We start from the raw sequence: 15,968 nt of genomic DNA, 5'->3' as shown, positions 1-15,968 counted from the left end.
GCATGTATTCTCAGTCCCAAAAATATTATATTTTAAAAGTGGGACTATAACTCACTTTCACAGATTTTTACTTCGTCGGGAAGTAAGACTTGGCCACTGGTCGATTCACGAACCTATAACAAATACGTACATATATATCAAAGTATGTTCAAAATATATTTACAACACTTTTAATACATTTTGATGTTTTAAGTTTATTAAGTCAGCTGTCCTTGTTAGTAACCTGCAACTAGTTGTCCACAGTTAGATGTACAGAAATAAATCGATATATATTATCTTGAATCAATCCACGACCCAGTGTATACACGTCTCATGCTAGATCACAACTCAAATTATATATATTTTTGGAATCAACCTCAACCCTGTATAGCTAACTCCAACATTACTGCATATATAGTGTCTATGGTTGTTCCAAATAATATATATACATGGGTCGATATGATATGTCAAAATATTTGCATACATGTCTATGGTATCCCAAGATTACATAATATTTTAGAATACATGTATAATACAATATAAGTTAGCTAGGATATGATTTGTATAGAATTGTTAATATTTTTCGTAGCTACAAAAATAAAAAAATATCCAATCTTGTTTTACCCATAACTTCTTCATTTTAAATCCGTTTTGAGTGAATCAAATTGCTATGGTTTCATATTGAACTCTATTTTATGAATATAAACAGAAAAAGTACAGGTTTATAGTCGGAAATATAAGTTACAAGTCGTTTTTGTAAGAGGTAGTCATTTCAGTCGAAAGAACGACGTCTTGATGACCATTTTGAAAAACATACTTCCACTTTGAGTTTAACCATGATTTTTGGATATAGTTTCATGTTCATAAGAAAAATCATTTTCCCAGAAGAATAACTTTTAAATCAAAGTTTGTCATAGTTTTTAATTATCAAACCCAAAACAGCCCGCGCTGTTACTACGACGGCGTATGTCCTGTTTTACGGTGTTTTTCGTGTTTCCAGTTTTTAAATCATTAAGTTAGCATATCATATAGATATATAACATGTGTTTAGTTGATTTTAAAAGTCAATTTAGAAGGATTAACTTTTGTTTGCGAACAAGTTTAGAATTAACTAAACAATGTTCTAGTGATTTCAAGTTTAAACCTTCGAATAAGATAGCTTTATATGTATGAATCGAATGATGTTATGAACATCATTACTACCTCAAGTTTTGTGGATAAACCTACTAGAAAAGAGACAAATGGATCTAGCTTCAAAGGATCTTGGATGGCTTGAAAGTTCTTGAAGTAGAATCATGACACGAAAACAAGTTCAAGTAAGATTTCCACTCGAAATAAGATTGTTATAGTTATAGAAATTGAATCAAAGTTTGAATATGAGTATTACCTTATATTATAAAAATATCTTACTGTAAATAAGAAAGATTTCTTGAGATTGGATGATCACTCTACAAGATTGGAAGTAAGCTAGCAAACTTGGAAGTATTCTTGATTTTATGAAACTAGAACTTGTAGAATTTATGAAGAACACTTAGAACTTGAAGATAGAACTTGAGAGAGATCAATTATATGAAGAAAATTGAAGAATGAAAGTGTTTGTAGGTGTTTTTGGTCGTTGGTGTATGGATTAGATATAAAGGATATGTAATTTTGTTTTCATGTAAATAAGTCATGAATGATTACTCATATTTTTGTAATTTTATGAGATATTTCATGCTAGTTGCCAAATGATGGTTCCCACATGTGTTAGGTGACTCACATGTGCTGCTAAGATCTGATCATTGGAGTGTATATACCAATAGTACATACATCTAAAAGCTGTGTATTGTACGAGTACGAATACGGGTGCATACGAGTAGAATTGTTGATGAAACTGAACGAGGATGTAATTGTAAGAATTTTTGTTAAGTAGAAGTATTTTGATAAGTGTCTTGTAGTCTTTCAAAAGTGTATGAATACATATTAAAACACTACATGTATATACATTTTAACTGAGTCGTTAAGTCATCGTTAGTCGTTACATGTAAGTATTGTTTTGAAACCTTTAGGTTAACGATCTTGTTAAATGTTGTTAACCCAATATTTATAATATCAAATGAGATTTTAAATTATTATATTATCATGATATTATGATGTACGAATATCTCTTAATATGATATATATACATTAAATGTCGTTACAATGATAATCGTTACATATATGTCTCGTTTCAAAATCATTAAGTTAGTAGTCTTGTTTTTACATATGTAGTTCATTGTTAATATAATTAATGATATGTTTACTTATCATAATATAATGTTAACTATATATATAACCATATATATGTCATCATATAGTTTTTATAAGTTTTAACGTTCGTGAATCACCAGTCAACTTGGGTGGTCAATTGTCTATATGAAACCTATTTCAATTAATCAAGTCTTAACAAGTTTGATTGCTAAACATGTTGGAAACACTTAATCATGTAAATAACAATTTCATTTAATATATATATAAACATGGAAAAGTTCGGGTCACTACAGTACCTACCCGTTAAATAAATTTCGTCCCGAAATTTTAAGCAGTTGGAGGTGTTGACGTATCTTCTGGAAATAAATGCGGGTATTTCTTCTTCATCTGATCTTCTTGTTCCCAGTTGAACTCGGGTCCTCTACGAGCATTCCATCTAACCTTAACAATTGGTATCTTGTTTTGCTTAAGTCTTTTAACCTCACGATCCATTATTTCGACGGGTTCTTCGATGAATTGAAGTTTTTCGTTGATTTGGATTTCATCTAACGGAATAGTGAGATCTTCTTTAGCAAAACATTTCTTCAAATTCGAGACGTGGAAAGTTTTATGTACAGCCGCGAGTTGTTGAGGTAACTCAAGTCGGTAAGCTACTGGTCCGACACGATCAATAATCTTGAATGGTCCTATATACCTTGGATTTAATTTCCCTCGTTTACCAAATCGAACAACGCCTTTCCAAGGTGCAACTTTAAGCATGACCATCTCTCCAATTTCAAATTCTATATCTTTTCTTTTAATGTCAGCGTAGCTCTTTTGTCGACTTTGGGCGGTTTTCAATCGTTGTTGAATTTGGATGATCTTCTCGGTAGTTTCTTGTATTATCTCTGGACCCGTAATCTGTCTATCCCCTACTTCACTCTAACAAATAGGAGACCTGCACTTTCTACCATAAAGTGCTTCAAACGGCGCCATCTCAATGCTTGAATGGTAGCTGTTGTTGTAGGAAAATTCTGCTAACGGTAGATGTCGATCCCAACTGTTTCTGAAATCAATAACACATGCTCGTAGCATGTCTTCAAGCGTTTGTATCGTCCTTTCACTCTGCCCATCAGTTTGTGGATGATAGGCAGTACTTATGTCTAGACGAGTTCCTAATGCTTGCTGTAATGTCTGCCAGAATCTTGAAATAAATCTGCCATCCCTATCAGAGATAATAGAGATTGGTATTCCATGTCTGGAGATGACTTCCTTCAAATACAGTCGTGCTAACTTCTCCATCTTGTCATCTTCTCTTATTGGCAGGAAGTGTGCTGATTTGGTGAGACGATCAACTATTACCCAAATAGTATCAAAACCACTTGCAGTCCTTGGAAATTTAGTGATGAAATTCATGGTAATGTTTTCCCATTTCCATTCTGGAATTTCGGGTTGTTGAAGTAGACCTGATGGTTTCTGATGCTCAGCTTTGACCTTAGAACACGTCAAACATTCTCCTACGTATTTAGCAACATCGGCTTTCATACCCGGCCACCAAAAATGTTTCTTGAGATCCTTGTACATCTTCCTCGTTCCAGGATGTATTGAGTATCTGGTTTTATGAGCTTCTCTAAGTACCATTTCTCTCATATCTCTAAATTTTGGTACCCAAATCCTTTCAGCCCTATACCGGGTTCCGTCTTCCCGAATATTAAGATGCTTCTCTGATCCTTTGGGTATTTCATCCTTTAAATTTCCCTCTTTTAAAACTCCTTGTTGCGCCTCCTTTATTTGAGTAGTAAGGTTATTGTGAATCATTATATTCATAGATTTTACTCGAATGGGTTCTCTGTCCTTCCTGCTCAAGGCGTCGGCTACCACATTTGCCTTCCCCGGGTGGTAAAGAATCTCAAAGTTGTAATCATTCAACAATTCAATCCACCTACGCTGCCTCATATTCAGTTGTTTCTGATTAAATATGTGTTGAAGACTTTTGTGGTCGGTATATATACTACTTTTGACCCCATATAAGTAGTTCCTCCAAGTCTTTAATGCAAAAACAACCGCGCCTAATTCCAAATCATGCGTCGTATAATTTTGTTCGTGAATCTTCAATTGTCTAGACGCATAAGCAATCACCTTCGTTCGTTGCATTAATACACAACCGAGACCTTGCTTTGATGCATCACAATAAATCACAAAATCATCATTCCCTTCAGGCAATGACAATATAGGTGCCGTAGTTAGCTTTTTCTTGAATAACTGAAACGCTTTGTCTTGTTCATCCTTCCATTCAAATTTCTTCCCTTTATGCGTTAATGCAGTCAAGGGTTTTGCTATTCTGGAAAAGTCTTGGATGAACCTTCTGTAGTAACCAGCTAGTCCTAAAAACTGGCGTATGTGTTTCAGAGTTTTCGGGGTTTCCCACTTTTCAACAGTTTCTATCTCTGCCGGATCCACCTTAATACTTTCTTTGTTCACTATGTGACCGAGGAATTGAACTTCTTCCAACCAAAATGCACACTTTGAAAACTTAGTGTACAATTCTTCCTTCCTCAATACTTCTAACACCTTTCTCAAATGTTCACCGTGTTCTTGGTCATTCTTTGAGTAAATAAGTATGTCATCAATGAAAACAATGACAAACTTGTCAAGGTATGGTCCACACACTCGGTTCATAAGGTCCATGAACACAGCTGGTGCATTAGTTAAACCAAACGGCATGACCATAAACTCGTAATGACCATAACGTGTGTTCTGAAAGCAGTCTTTGGAATATCATCTTCTTTCACCCGCATTTGATGATACCCGGAACGTGAGTCAATCTTTGAATAAACAGACGAGCCTTGTAGTTGATCAAATAAGTCGTCGATTCTCGGTAGTGGATAGCGGTTCTTGATGGTAAGTTTGTTCAACTCTCGGTAGTCGATACATAACCTGAATGTACCATCTTTCTTCTTGACAAACAAAACAGGAGCTCCCCACGGTGATGTGCTTGGTCGAATGAAACCACGCTCTAAAAATTCTTGTAATTGGCTTTGCAGTTCTTTCATCTCGCTGGGTGCGAGTCTGTAAGGAGCACGAGCTATTGGTGCAGCTCCTGGTACAAGATCTATTTGAAATTCAACGGATCGATGTGGGGTAATCCCGGTAATTCTTTCGGAAATACATCGGGAAATTCTTTTGCGACGGGAACATCATTGATGTTCTTTTTTTCAGTTTGTACTTTCTTGACGTGTGCTAGAACAGCATATCAACCTTTTCTTATTAGTTTTTGTGCCTTCAAATTACTAATAAGATGTAGCTTCGTGTTGCCTTTTTCTCCGTACACCATTAAGGGTTTTCCTTTTTCTCGTATAATGCGAATTGCATTTTTGTAACAAACGATCTCTGCTTTCACTTCTATCATCCAGTCCATACCGATTATCACATCAAAACTCCCTAACTCTACTGGTATCAAGTCAATCTTAAATGTTTCGCTAACCAGTTTAATTTCTCGATTCCGACATATATTATCTGCTGAAATTAATTTACCATTTGCTAATTCGAATAAAAATTTACTATCCAAAGGCGTCAATGGACAACTTAATTTAGCACAAAAATCTCTACTCATATAGCTTCTATCCGCACCCGAATCAAATAAAACGTAAGCAGATTTATTGTCAATAAGAAACGTACCCGTAACGAGCTCCGGGTCTTCCTTTGCCTCTACCGTATTAATATTGAAAACTCTTCCGCGACCTTGTCTATTCGTGTTCTCCTGGTTCGGGCAATTTCTAATAATGTGGCCCGGTTTTCCACATTTATAACAAACTACATTGGCATAACTTGCTCCGACACTACTTGCTCCGCCATTACTCGTTCCGACACCATTTGTTCCTTTCATTCTGTTAACCCCTGGTCCATAGACCTCACACTTCGCCGCGCTATGACCATTTCTTTTACACTTGTTGCAAAATTTGGTGCAGAACCCCGAGTGATACTTTTCACACCTTTGGCATAGCTGCTTCTGATTGTTGTTGTTGTTGCGGTTGTTATTGTTGCTGGAATGATTGTTGTTGTTGTTGTTGTTGTTGTTGTTGTTGTTGTTGTTGTTGTTGTTGTTGTTGTTGTTGTTTTGCCGTTTGTTGTAGTTGCGATTGATGTTGCGATTGTTGGGATAGTTGTTGTTGTTTTGGTGACTCTTATCACCGTTTTCCTCCCACTTTCTTTTGACTAGCTTCACGTTGGCCTCTTCGGCCGCCTGTTCTTTAATTCTTCCCTCAATCTGGTTCACTAGTTTGTGAGCCATTCTACATGCCTTTTGTATGGAGGCAGGCTCGTGTGAACTTATATCTTCTTGGATTCTCTCCGGTAACCCTTTCACAAATGCGTCGATCTTCTCTTCCTCATCTTCGAACGCTCTCGGACACAATAGGCACAATTCTGTGAATCGTCTTTCGTATGAAGTAATATCGAATCCCTGTGTTCGTAACCCTCTAAGTTCTGACTTGAGCTTATTGACCTCGGTTCTAGGACGGTACTTCTCGTTCATCAAGTGCTTGAATGCTGACCACGGTAGCGCGTAAGCAGCATCTTGTCCCACTTGCTCTAGATAGGTATTCCACCATGTTAACGCAATACCTGTGAAGGTATGCGTAGCGTACTTCACTTTTTCTCCTTCATCACACTTACTTATGGCAAAGATCGATTCAACTTTCTCGGTCCACCGTTTCAATCCGATTGGTCCTTCGGTCCCATCAAATTCTGAAGGTTTGCAGGTAGTGAATTCCTTGTAGGAGCATCCTACACGATTTCTTGTGCCGTTAGCTGTATTGCTAGATTCAGAGTTATTGTTGGTATGTAGCGCGGCCTGTACTGCGGCTATGTTTGAATCAAGAAAGGCACGAAATTCCTCTTCGCTCATATTCAAGGTGTGTCAAGTAGTCGTGCCATTTCCTTCAAAATAGTCAAATGAAACGAGTTAATCATATAGAATATCAAGAGTAGTCAATAGTATTTCGTAGCGTAATATGAACTTATTTATAAAAGCTCTTTCTTCATATTAGCATTTTATACTCTTTAATTCGGGTAGTACCTACCCGTTAAGTTCATACTTAGTAGCTAACATACCATTTCAACTACTACAATTCTATATGAAAAACTAATCACAAAAAAAAAATATCATATTCAAACCTTTATACAATAACTTGCAAACTTACAATACCGCTATTTTACATATAGCATGAAATATAGCACATAAAACTTTGATACAAAGTAGTTGCAAAGATAATTCTAGTTAATAAATAAGGCGTTCAGCAAAGTCAATAAAGACACGTAATTCATACGTCCAGAAACAAGTCATGCATTTTGGTTTTATTAATACCACTTCCCATCCTTGGTTTTGTGGAACATAACCGTTGTGACCGATAGTAAGACAATGTGTTGTAACGTCGTCAAAAGGATGAAGGTTACGTAATGACCAACAGTCTCGTAATAACCTAAAAACCTCATTTCTTACCCCAATTACCGACTCCGTCACTTGTGGGAACGTTTTGTTTAATAGTTGTAGCCCGATGTTCTTGTTCTCACTTTGGTGAGAAGCGAACATTACTAACCCGTAAGCATAACATGCTTCTTTATGTTGCATGTTAGCCGCTTTTTCTAAATCACGAAGTCCTATATTCGGATATATTGAGTCAAAATAATTTCTTAACCCGTTGCGTAAAATAGCATTTGGGTTCCCCGCAATATATGCGTCAAAGTAAACACATCGTAACTTATGGATTTCCCAATGTGATATCCCCATCTTTCGAATGAAAGCCTTTTATAAACCAAGGCATTCTTGGAATGTTCTTCGAATGTCTTACAAACTGATCTCGCCTTAAATAGTTGTGTCGAGGAATTCTGACCGACTCTAGACGAGATTTCATCAATCATGTCTCCGGGTAGGTCTCTTAAAATATTGGGTTGTCTATCCATTTTGTGTTTTTATACTGTAAAATAGACAAGAGTTAGATTCATAAAAAAATAATTATTAATACAAGCAATTTTTACATATATCATAAAGCATAAGCACACTAATATTACATATATTACACCACACGAATACAACTATCTTATTCCGACTCGCTCGTTTCTTCTTCTTCGGTTTTGGTTCGTTTTGCCAAGTTTCTAGGGATATATGATGTTCCCCTAATACGAGCTGTCGTTTTCCACATTGGTTTAGAAAAACCTGGTGGTTTAGAGGTTCCCGGGTTATTGTCACAACTTAAGAAATACGGGTGTTGACGATACATATAAAGTTCATCGGGTTTGGAATCAAATTTCTCTATTTTTATGCCCTTTCCCTTATTGTTCTCTTTTGCCTTATTAAATTGTGTTGGGGTAATTTCTATAACATCATCGGATTCCTTGTCGGGATCCGATTCATCGGAGAATTGGTAATCCTCCCAATAATTTGCTTCCTTGGCGGAAACACCATTGACCATAATTAACTTTGGTCGGTTGGTTGAGGATTTTCTTCTACTTAACCGTTTTATTATTTCCCCCACTGGTTCTATTTCTTCTTCCGGTTCCGATTCTTCTTCCGGTTCCGATTCTTCTTCCGGTTCCGACTCTTCTTTCGGTTCCTCTTTGGGAACTTGTGAATCAGTCCACGAATCATTCCAATTTACATTTGACTCTTCATTATTATTAGGTGAGTCAGTGGGACTTGTTCTAGAGGTAGACATCTATCACATAATATCAAACACGTTAAGAGATTAATATATCACATAATATTCACATGTTAAAAATATATAGTTTCCAACAAAATTTGTTAAGCAATCATTTTTCAAGTAAACATGGTCGAAGTCCGGACTCACTAATGTATCCTAACAAACTCGATAAGACACACTAATGCAAAATTCTGGTTCTCTAAGACCAACGCTCTGATACCAACTGAAATATCCCGTTCTTATTGATTAAAAAAGTTCCATATTAATTGATTTCGTTGCGAGGTTTTGACCTCTATATGAGACGTTTTTCAAAGACTGCATTCATTTTAAAACAAACCATAACCTTTATTTCATCAATAAAGGTTTAAAAAGCTTTACGTAGATTATCAAATAATGATAATCTAAAATATCCTGTTTACACACGACTTTTACATAATGGTTTACAATACAAATATGTTACAACGAAATAAGTTTCTTGAATGCAGTTTTTACACAATATCATACAAGCATGGACTCCAAATCTTGTCCTTATTTAAGTATGCGACAGCGGAAGCTCTTAATAATCACCTGAGAATAAACATGCTTAAAACGTCAACAAAAATGTTGGTGAGTTATAGGTTTAACCTATATATATCAAATCGTAACAATAGACCACAAGATTTCATATTTCAAAATACATCCCATACATAGAGATAAAAATCATTCATATGGTGAACACCTGGTAACCGACATTAACAAGATGCATATATAAGAATATCCCCATCATTCCGGGACACCCTTTGGATATGATATAAATTTCGAAGTACTAAAGCATCCGGTACTTTGGATGGGGTTTGTTAGGCCCAATAGATCTATCTTTAGGATTCGCGTCAATTGGGGTGTCTGTTCCCTAATTCTTAGATTACCAGACTTAATAAAAAGGGACATATTCGATTTCGATAATTCAACCATATAATGTAGTTTCAATTACTTGCGTCCATTCGTAAAACAGTTATAAAAGAAGCGCATGTATTCTCAGTCCCAAAAATATTAGATTTTAAAAGTGGGACTATAACTCACTTTCACAGATTTTTACTTCGTCAAAAAGTAAGACTTGGCCACTGGTCGATTCACGAACCTATAACAAATATGTACATATATATCAAAGTATATTCAAAATATATCTACAACACTTTTAATACATTTTGATGTTTTAAGTTTATTAAGTCAACTGTCCTCGTTAGTAACCTACAACTAGTTGTCCACAGTTAGATGTACAGAAATAAATCGATATATATTATCTTGAATCAATCCACGACCCAGTGTATACACGTCTCGGGCTAGATCACAACTCAAAGTATATATATTTTTGGAATCAACCTCAACCCTGTATAGCTAACTCCAACATTACTGCATATAGAGTGTCTATGGTTGTTCCAAATAATATATATACATGGGTCGATATGATATGTCAAAACATTTGCATACGTGTCTATGGTATCTCAAGATTACATAATATTTTAGAATACATGTATAATACAATATAAGTTAGCTAGGATATGATTTTTATAGAATTGTTAATATTTCCCATAGCTACAAAAATAAAAAAAATATCCAATCTTGTTTTACCCATAACTTCTTCATTTTAAATCCGTTTTGAGTGAATCAAATTGCTATGGTTTCATATTGAACTCTATTTTATGAATCTAAACAGAAAAAGTATAGGTTTATAGTCGAAAATATAAGTTACAAGTCATTTTTGTAAGAGGTAGTCATTTCAGTCGAAAGAACGACGTCTTGATGATCATTTTGAAAAACATACTTCCACTTTGAGTTTAACCATGATTTTTGGATATAGTTTCATGTTCATAAGAAAAATCATTTTCCTAGAAGAACAACTTTTAAATCAAAGTTTATCATAGTTTTTAATTATCAAACCCAAAACAGCCCGCGCTGTTACTACGACGGCGTATGTCCAGTTTTACGGTGTTTTTCGTGTTTCCAGGTTTTAAATCATTAAGTTAGCATATCATATAGATATAGAACATGTGTTTAGTTGATTTTAAAAGTCAAGTTAGAAGGATTAACTTTTGTTTGCGAACAAGTTTAGAATTAACTAAACTATGTTCTAGTGATTTCAAGTTTAAACCTTCGAATAAGATAGCTTTATATGTATGAATCGAATGATGTTATGAACATCATTACTACCTCAAGTTTTGTGGATAAACCTACTAGAAAAGATACAAATGGATCTAGCTATAAAGGATCTTGGATGGCTTGAAAGTTCTTGAAGTAGAATCATGACACGAAAACAAGTTCAAGTAAGATTTCCACTCGAAATAAGATTGTTATAGTTATAGAAATTGAATCAAAGTTTGAATATGAGTATTACCTTATATTAGAAAGATATCTTACTGTAAATAAGAAAGATTTCTTGAGGTTGGATGATCACTCTACAAGATTGGAAGTAAGCTAGCAAACTTGGAAGTATTCTTGATTTTATGAAACTAGAACTTGTAGAATTTATGAAGAACACTTAGAACTTGAAGATAGAACTTGAGAGAGATCAATTAGATGAAGAAAATTGAAGAATGAAAGTGTTTTTAGGTGTTTTTGGTCGTTGGTGTATGGATTAGATATAAAGGATATGTAATTTCGTTTTCATGTAAATAAGTCATGAATGATTACTCATATTTTTGTAATTTTATGAGATATTTCATGCTAGTTGCCAAATGATGGTTCCCAAGTGTGTTAGGTGACTCACATGGGCTGCTAAGAGCTGATCATTGGAGTGTATATACCAATAGTATATACATCTAAAAGCTGTGTATTGTACGAGTACGAATACGGGTGCATACGAGTAGAATTGTTGATGAAACTGAACGAGGATGTAATTGTAAGCATTTTTGTTAAGTAGAAGTATTTTGATAAGTATCTTGAAGTCTTTCAAAAGTGTATGAATACATATTAAAACACTACATGTATATACATTTTAACTGAGTCGTTAAGTCATCGTTAGTCGTTACATGTAAGTATTGTTTTGAAACCTTTAGGTTAACAATCTTGTTAAATGTTGTTAACCCAATGTTTATAATATCAAATGAGATTTTAAATTATTATATTATCATGATATTATGATGTACGAATATCTCTTAATATGATATATATATACATTAAATGTCGTTACAACGATAATCGTTACATATATGTCTCGTTTCAAAATCATTAAGTTAGTAGTCTTGTTTTTACATATGTAGTTCATTGTTAATATAATTAATGAAATGTTTACTTATCATAATATCATATTAACTATATATATAACCATATATATGTCATCATATAGTTTTTATAAGTTTTAACGTTCGTGAATCACCGGTCAACTTGGGTGGTCAATTGTCTATATGAAACCTATTTCAATTAATCAAGTCTTAACAAGTTTGATTGCTTAACATGTTGGAAACACTTAATCATGTAAATAAAAATTTCATTTAATATATATATAAAAATGGAAAAGTTCGGGTCACTACATTTTGATTGTATGATTCATAGATGGAACCCATTTAGTTGTTAATTGGAGGTTAACACCAAGATTCGGGTTTATAAGTGTTAAAGGCGGATTTTGGGTTGGTTAATGATTTAACCATGTTTAAGACTTGTAAATGGTGTACAATCACTAGCATTAGTGATTATTGGTGTTCTGGAGACTTTTAGGGTTTTCGTGGTTGACTAATTTTGACTAGAGTCAAAATTAGGGTTTGTTGAGGATTATGACCCGAATGTCGATTCGATGAGGTTTGAAAACTTAAAATGGATTAAGTTGAAGTATAAAACTGAGTTAAACATGTTTTGGTGTCAAAACTTGTAAATGGTGAGATTTTGACCTTATGGGCCAAAATTAGGGTTTATGGGCGATTTTGAGAACGATAAGTGTTTAACACTTGTGTTCGGGTTTAATTGGCATATTAGGACCATTATCACTTGTGTTAGTGATTATTGGTTAGTTTGGGCGCTGTTTGTCCTTGGAAGTGCATTTGGGTCGAAATTGCACTAAGTGTCGAATTGGGTTGGTTTGTAGATCCAATCTAAGTGTGTTGTTGAATTTGTGATAATGGATTAGGTACTTTCCATTGACGAGTTGCGGATTACTTGGAAGCATTCCTTCAAGGCGACAAGGTGAGTGTTAATTTCCTATGTGTATATGTATTTGTAAGATGGGTGCGGGTCGGGTGAAGTGATTCTCGGCTATAGAGCTCACTTCACATATAGGTGGATTTGATAGACTTTTGTATGAGTCCAATTGGCACGGTTGTGCGTTTTGGTTGACCACCTTTGGCGAGGTACACGTTTTGTGTGTACGTTATCACACGTGGTTGTGATGTAGATGTTATAACCCCAATGGTGAAGGGTTAGTATTGTGTTGCGTTTTGGATAACCCGATGATGTGGGTTTTGATTTGGGAAGTGAATCTCGGGTAGTGCGGATTCATGATGACTCGGGTTGTTCAGTCATCTTATTGATGAGGTGATGAATTTCGGGTTGTTCGAATTCATTGAGGCTCGGGTAGTTCGGCCAACCTCGGTTGTTGAATTGGTGGAAAAGTGAATTTCGGGCTGTGCGAATTTACGAAGGCTCGGGTTGTTCGGCCAATGTTCGTATGATTGAGGTTAAGAGGTTAACCTTGTAGTTTGGTAACCTTTTTCATTTATATTGTTATATATATTAATGTATTGTTGTGTTGTAGCTAACCCTCCGGGTGTAGCTTATTGGCGTTGTTCACATCGTCGTCGGTGAACTTATACTTGTTGATATCTTTAGCTTGTTGCTTAGAGATCGTACGGTATGCTTAGTGTAGTTGCCTTATACTTGGATGCTTCGGTATGCGGTATTGATATTGTGTGGCGTGTCCATTTTATACATATATATGTATGTAGTATGTTAACATTCACTAAGCGTTAGCTTACCCTCTCGTTGTTGATATTTTTATAGGTTCGCATGATGGTGGCTCGGGTAAGCATGGGAATTAGAGATCTTGACTAGTATGCTTTAGAAGATCTTGCTTTCGTACTTGATTAGGATTTGGGTAGCGTAGTCCCAAATCACCATGCTCGGTTTATGTTTAAATATCACATTATTGTATTAAGGAGTTTAATTTATTAATGTGTGTTTTAAGTTCGTTGAACTTACTTTGGTAACAAATATGTTTTGGAACCTGTGTAATGGAACCTAAAGTATTATTTGACGCGTATTAAAAGGAAAAAAAATTATGGGCCGGTTTTAATACGGGTTGAGTTGTTACAAGTGGTATCAGAGCATGGTCTAAGGGATTTAGGTGACTTGAGATAGGTGCCTAGACTTAGACTTTTGTGTGTGTGCTAAATTATTGCGGGACTTGTAGGATTACGGGTCAGAATGAGTTGTAGTTAGTGCCTTGTTTGTAGGTGGACTAACGTTTATATTAGTAATGCGGATATTATTAATATATTATTGTGTTGTGATGATAATTCTCGCGTGTGTTTATATCGCGTAGAATTTTGTTTGTGTATGTTTATATCATCGATCGAGACGGTCGTTGTACTAACAAGTGGATACGGCGTGTGTGCGTAATAAGGACTTGCAAACCTTATTACGGGTACAATTCGTGTCTAACAAGTGATGTACGATGAGTGTGTCACGACCCGGAAAATTTCGACTAATTTTAAACCAAACTCTCAATACGATATTGTAATTTCAACACGATAAGCAAAGTCTGTTAGGTTGAGTCTCAAAAATTTTGAACTGTTTCATATATTCAATTGACTTTCGACTGTTCTCGACGATTCACGAACAACTATTTGTAAATAGATACATATATGTGTGTGTGTATATAAATGTGTATATAAATACTACTTGGAAATATATAAAATAATATTAAATCTAATTGTTTAAAAATATACAATAGATTTATTTTAGTAGTTAAACTTGGCTAGTTACATATTCATACTAATAAAAATAAAAGCTAAATAACTTCTACTGCCACTACATGTCTCATTTTCCTAATAACAATCTCATACATGAACTAGATAAGATGATAAATAGGAACATGCAAGAGTGCATGTATGGGTTGTCATGCATAACCAATTCATCCTACCTACATGTGATGACCCGGGAATTTCCGACTAAATTTAAACCTAATCTTTATATGATTTCGATACGATAAGAAAATTCTGTAATTTTGAGTCTAGAAAATTTGGAAATTTATATTCATGTAATCAATTACCCTCTGACTGTACTCGACGATTCACGAACATTTATGTGTAAAGAAATATGTAAATAAATATATATGTAAATACAAAAGTAAGTGTATATATTACTTTGAATTGATATTATACCATTTAATCATTTGGATCAAATATGTAGAATAATATACCAAATAAATAAGATGTTATTAGAGTAAATATATGTAAGTATATATATGAATTATGTGCACAATTAATTTTATATGTATGTGGTAATATAAATAATAGGTAATCACTATTGTTATATTGTAATGTAAATATTATATAATTAATAATATGTAATATTATTATACTAAATTTAATTACAAGTTTGAATATATAATTGTTATATTAATATTATTATCATTTATATTATTATTATCATTACTAGTAATTAAAATTATTATTATTATTGTTAGTATTAATATTGTCATATTATTAATTGTCATTTATTATTATTAGTCTTTATTAATAATATTATTATTAGTATTATTAATAGTGGTAATATATTGATAATCGTTAATTTATGAATCTTATATATAAACATATATAAATTGTTAAAAAGATATATCCAGATATATATATATATATATATATATATATATATATATATATATATATGCATTATATGCAGATATATAAAATAATGATATATCTTTATTATTATTATCATTATGTATTATTATTTGTTATAATAAATAATATATAACTATTATTATTAATAGTACATATTTATAGTTATTATTATTATTATTAATATATATATTAATGATATATATATCAGCATTATTATTATCGATTATTATTATTAATAATATATATTTATTAATTATATAAACCCATAAATCGT

Source organism: Rutidosis leptorrhynchoides, chromosome 3 (assembly GCF_046630445.1).
Source record: "Rutidosis leptorrhynchoides isolate AG116_Rl617_1_P2 chromosome 3, CSIRO_AGI_Rlap_v1, whole genome shotgun sequence".
NCBI lineage: Eukaryota > Viridiplantae > Streptophyta > Magnoliopsida > Asterales > Asteraceae > Rutidosis > Rutidosis leptorrhynchoides.
This window is presented reverse-complemented; position numbering follows the sequence as displayed.